Consider the following 5,598-nt stretch of genomic DNA (forward strand, 5'->3'; position numbering starts at 1 on the left):
TTTACAATAGTCCACTGTCATTCTATAAGATTCATCTGACTTTTGCATAGGCCAAATAGGAGAATTGAATGGGGATGTGGTGGGGCTTACTACCCCTACATCTTTCAAGTCTTGATGGTGGCACTAATCTCTATAATTCCTCCAGGAATATGGTATTAGGGTTCACTGTTTTGCTAGTTAGAGGAAGTTCTAGTGGCTTTAATTTGGCCTAATCCATCATAATAGCCCTCACACCACAGGTCAGGGAATCAATGTAAGGATTCTGCCAGCTGTTGAGTATATTTATCCCAGTTATGCATCCTGTGGGGGAAATACACAGGATGGGTTTGGGAACCCACTGGGCCCACTGTGAGATGCATCAGAGCTAAGATTTCACTGATCACCTGACCTTCATAATTCCCTTCTCTGAATGGTCAACTGCAGTGATGTTTTGGGTCTCCTGAAATTAGTGTTCTTTGAGAGCCAGGGTCTTATAGTCCACAAAGGGTCTGATTATTTTCTTTTCTCCAGTGCATTGGTTCCTTTGGGGAAGGCAGGGAGAAAGCGTAAGAGTGTAAAATTTTGGCAGTGTACTGGGATCCTTCCTCAAGGGGACCTGGCCTCTCCTTCGTTCAAGGAGTTCTAGATATGTAAAATGGCTCAAGACTGGGAATTGACTGAGGATCCATAACTCTCTGTTTTTATGATCCAGTTTAGACTTTTGTTAACTTCACCTAGAACTTTTCTGATTATACAACTGAAATGATTTAGTAGGCTTCTATCTGTTTCAGTGCTACAGTCACCATGACTAGCCAACAGCATAGGTCTGCATAATTCAGACTATTCTGATTGCTGCTTTGTCTCTACTGTCCATTATAGCAACCACACTTACCTTGCTTTTGGTGGCTGACTGCTGCACCTTGGCCCTTGCCATCTGCCATTTACTCACACTATACTTAGATTAGGCAATTCAGTGGCTGTAGTTCCATGAAAAGGTCTCCCCTACATTGAAGAGCAATTACAGAGCTCTTCAAGGGTTCTGGAACTCCCCTCAGAAATGTATTTCTCAGCATTTTGATGAAAGGTGTGTCTTCTGAACCCTCCCTGTGTTGGTGAGTAGGTCTTAAGTACCTACTCTAACATTCAAATCTCCCTAAACCTTTGAATTCCTTTCTGTACATTAAAACTAGGCAGATCTGGCTTTTCTAATTCACTCACTGTGCTACAGCATCAAATGCAGAATTTCTGCTTAGTGAGCCCATCTCAATAAATTCTACTGTAGCAACATTAAATTTGTTCCATCATTATCCCACACATCAACATTCTGTCCATTCTCAACACATGTCCCAGAGATCTGTTGGTATAAATTAGAAAACTCAGGTAGCTCTTTTGATGTGTAGCACACATCTTCTTGGGTCACAAAGTATACCTCATCTTTAGGGACCTGCTAAAACTTGAGTCTAGTTAAAGGTCTAGAAGCAAGGAGAGCTGGTCTTTGTAGGAGTTCGGGTTTCCTGAGGAGAGATTCCAGCACTCCACTGAAGGAAAAAAAAAACAAATTACGAGTTTAGATGCAATAGAGATGGTAAGAGGAGCTTTGCCAGTGCTGACTTCCCCCACGGCGGCACTGCATGGAGCTGAATTAGCCGGTGGTGACCTCTCCCACAGGGAAAGGGAGAGTGGTGAGTGAATGCCTGGTTTCCTCAGCTGTGCAGGATGCTTCTGGAGAAACCAGTTTTTCTCCCACAGCACCCCGAGTATTGGAGTGGGACCTCCATGATGGGGGGGGGAGGGAGGAGATGGAGAAAGAGGCAGATAATACTAAAGAGCTTTAAAAGGATGTGGTTCTGCCTTCTTGCACTGTTAGTGGGAATGTAAATTGATACAGCCACTATGGAGAACAGTATGGAGTTTCCTTAAAAAACTAAGAATAGAGCTACCATACGACCCAACAATACCACTACTGGGCATATACCCTGAGAAAACCATAATTCAAAAAGAGTCATGTACCACAGTGTTCATTGCAGCACTATTTACAATAGCCAGTACATGGAAGCAACCTAAGTGTCCATAGACAGATGAATGGATAAAGAAGATGTGGCACATATATACAATGGAATATTACTCAGCCATAAAAAGAAACGAAATTGAGTTATCTGTAGTGAGGTGGATGGACCTAGGGACTGTTATACAGAGTGAAGTAAGTCAGAAAGAGAAAAACGAATACCATATGCTAACACATATATATGGAAACTAAAATTTTTAAAAAAAGGTTCTGAAAAACCTAGGGGCAGGACAGGAATAAAGACGTAGACGTAGAGAATGGACTTGAGGATATGGGGAGGGGGAAGGGTAAGCTGGGACAAAGTGAGAGAGTGGCACGGACATATATACACTACCAAATGTAAAATAGGTAGCTAGTGGGAAGCAGCTGCATAGCACAGGGAGATCAGCTGGGTGCTTTGTGACCACCTAGAGGGGTGGGATAGGGAGGGTGGGAGGGAGACGCAAGAGGGAAGAGATATGGGGACATATGTATATGTATAACTGATTTACTTCATTATAAAGCAGAAACTAACACACCATTGTAAAGCAATTATACTCCAATAAAGTTGTTTTAAAAAAAAATCTATGTCGTTCTGGATGACTGCAATCAGAACTAGAACAGGAAACCCATGCAAAAGCCCCTGAGTAAACCTCACCAGAGAATCCCTGCAATTGGCACCAAGGAAACACGACTTATTTGTCTAAACTTATCCTTCCTCACTGTACTCCAGCCATACTGGCTCTTTGTTCCTGTAATTTTAGGCACAATTCCAATATGGGGCATTCAAACCTGCTGTTGTTTTTATCTGGAATTTTCTTCTGATATTCACATGACTCATGCCCTTACCTTCTTTGGTTTTTTTTTGTGTGTGTGTGTGTGGTACGCGGGCCTCTCACTGTTGCGGCCTCTCCCGTTGCAGAGCACAGGCTCCGGATGTGCAGGCTCAGCGGCCAGGGCTCAAGGGCCCAGCCGCTCCGCGGCATGTGGGATCTTCCCGGACCGGGGCACGAACCCGTGTCCCCTGCATCGGCAGGCGGGACTCTCAACCACTGCGCCACCAGGGAAGCCCTACCTTCTTTTTTTAATTTTTATTTTTTTTTCAGTTTTTTAAATTAAAGAATATAATCCATATAATTAAAAAGGTGTAAAAATACAAATTCATTTTTATTATTAAAAAAATTTATTGGAGTGTATTTGCTTTCCAATGCTGTGTTTCTTGCTGTACAGCAAAGTGAATCAGTCATGTGTATGTGTATATATATATATATATATATATATATATATATATATATATATAGACAGATAGATAGATAGATAGGTAGATAGATCCCCTTTTTTTTAGATTTCCTTCCCGTTTAGGTCACCACAGAGCATTGAGTATAGTTCCCTGTGCTATACAGTAGATTCTCATTAGTTATTTTATACATAGTAATGTATACATGTTCCATGGTGTAATGGTGAGCACTCTGGACTCTGAATCCAGCCCTTACTTCTTTAGGACTTTGGTCATATTCATAGTGTGGTCTTTCATGACCATTCTATTTAAATTTGGATTCCCTGACACACTTTGTATTTCCTGTTTCCAAGTTGTTTTCCTCCATGCCACATATCTCAATCTGGTATGTTTTATACTTTATTGTACTTATTTATACATTTATTGTCTTAATCCTCAAATTAGATTATGAATTCCAATATGAGCAAGAATCTTTGTCTTTTACTTAGCATTTCCTTAGTGCTTAGAAGGTTACAGGCCACATAGTAATTTCCCAATAAATATTTATGAGGAAATAAATAAGGAAGGAAAAAGGCTGGTAAGAAGGGAGAGAGGGAGTTCTTATTTTCTTCTATGTGCAATTTGATAGCAACTGAAGTTTTTTGGGTAATTGATGCCATAATTAGCTTTGCATTTTTGGAAGGATGCCCTGGGTTCTGGGCAGAGAAAGCCCTGACTACCTTTCCTACCACATCTCTTATGATTCCCCTTCTTATTTTCTATTCTGCAGCCACTGGACTTCCTTCTGACCTGAAACACTCAAAGAGTTTTTCTATCTCAAGTCATTTGCACTAGCTGTTCCCTTGGCCTAGAATGCTTTTCCTCTAGACCTTTTCGTTACTTGTTCCTTTTCATTATTTATTTCTCAGATTAAATAACTTTCACCATCACAGGAAGAACTTTGCTAATGACCATAGCTAATGTACCCTACATCACACGTTCATTAAATCACTCTCTATAATATACTATGTTCCATTTTCATCATAGGTCTTATCATAAATTTAATTGCTTATTTATTTGATTTTGTGTTGATTTTCTGCCCCCCTCGTGTAAGTGGCATAAAGTTATGTCCTTTGGCTATCTAATTAGTTCTTTTAATGCCTACTGCATAGAACAGTGTTTTGCACATGGTTGAAAAGCAGTAAACAATTAATGAGTGAATGAAAGGATGAAAAGAGGCATTATGAGCAAAGGATATAAGCAAGGGTTGGCATTTTGGGGGAGATGATGAACTTATCAGTTACACTAGAAAAAATATGGTAGAAGAAAAGATTGAAAAGTTACGTATACTGGCATTGGGCCATTACAACTGGGGTCTTTGATCAAATAACAGTGGTTTATGGATTAGCATATCCTTTAGTTTTTCTGATTTACAGGAGAAATCCAGTGAAGACTGCTGACATGCTTGTTTTCTAATTGCTCCTATTTTCTATCTACAACTTAGCCCTCCAAATTGCTAGGCCTCGCATTTTAGAGTACATTTTAAAAAAAGGAAATGTTTGCAAATATAGATCCTGGTGATCTACCACAGAAATTGTGATTCAGTAGGCCTAGATTTTGTTCTAGGAATCTGAAATTTTGGTTAGCTTTTCAGGGAATTTGATGCAAGTTATACCTGGACTTCACCTTGAGAATACAATTCCAGATTTTTGTTTGTTTTAAAATGTAGTAGAAGGTTGATCTGTACTCAGTGCATTTCAAATATCTCCACTATGAACAAAGGATTCAGGCCAAAACACTTTGCAAGTTTAACCGGCTTGATAATAATTTTTGCATCATCCTGTACAAGACATATAATTAATATTAAATTTAAAAGGGTTGCATATTAGCTTAGACTGGTGTAACAAGATACCGCAGACTGGATGGCTTAAACAGTAGGTACTTACTGTACACAATTATTGAGGCTCGGAAGTCCAAAATCAGAGTGCCAGCTGATTTGATTCCCCAGTGAGGGTCTCCTCCTGGCTTGCAGATGGGAAGAAGGGAGGGAGGAAGAGAGACAGAGAGAGAACACAAGATCACCTTATAAGGTACCAATCCCATCACAAGGGTCCTACCATCATGACCTCTACTAAACCTAATTACTTCCCAAAGGCCTCATCTCCAAATAACATCACACTGGGGATTAGGGCAACATATGAATTTGGGGAGGACACAATTAAGTCCATGGCAAGTTGCAACTGTTGCAAATTTCAACCCCTAAATGTGCCTCAGTTTCCTCATTTGTAAAATGGAAATAGTAATGTCATCACCCAAAATAAAGCACATGATCCTTTGGAATAGAAATTAAATGAGTCAA

The sequence above is a fragment of the Mesoplodon bidens genome, assembly GCF_964165515.1.
Source record: "Mesoplodon bidens genome assembly, chromosome: X".
Classification (NCBI taxonomy): Eukaryota; Metazoa; Chordata; class Mammalia; order Artiodactyla; family Ziphiidae; genus Mesoplodon; species Mesoplodon bidens.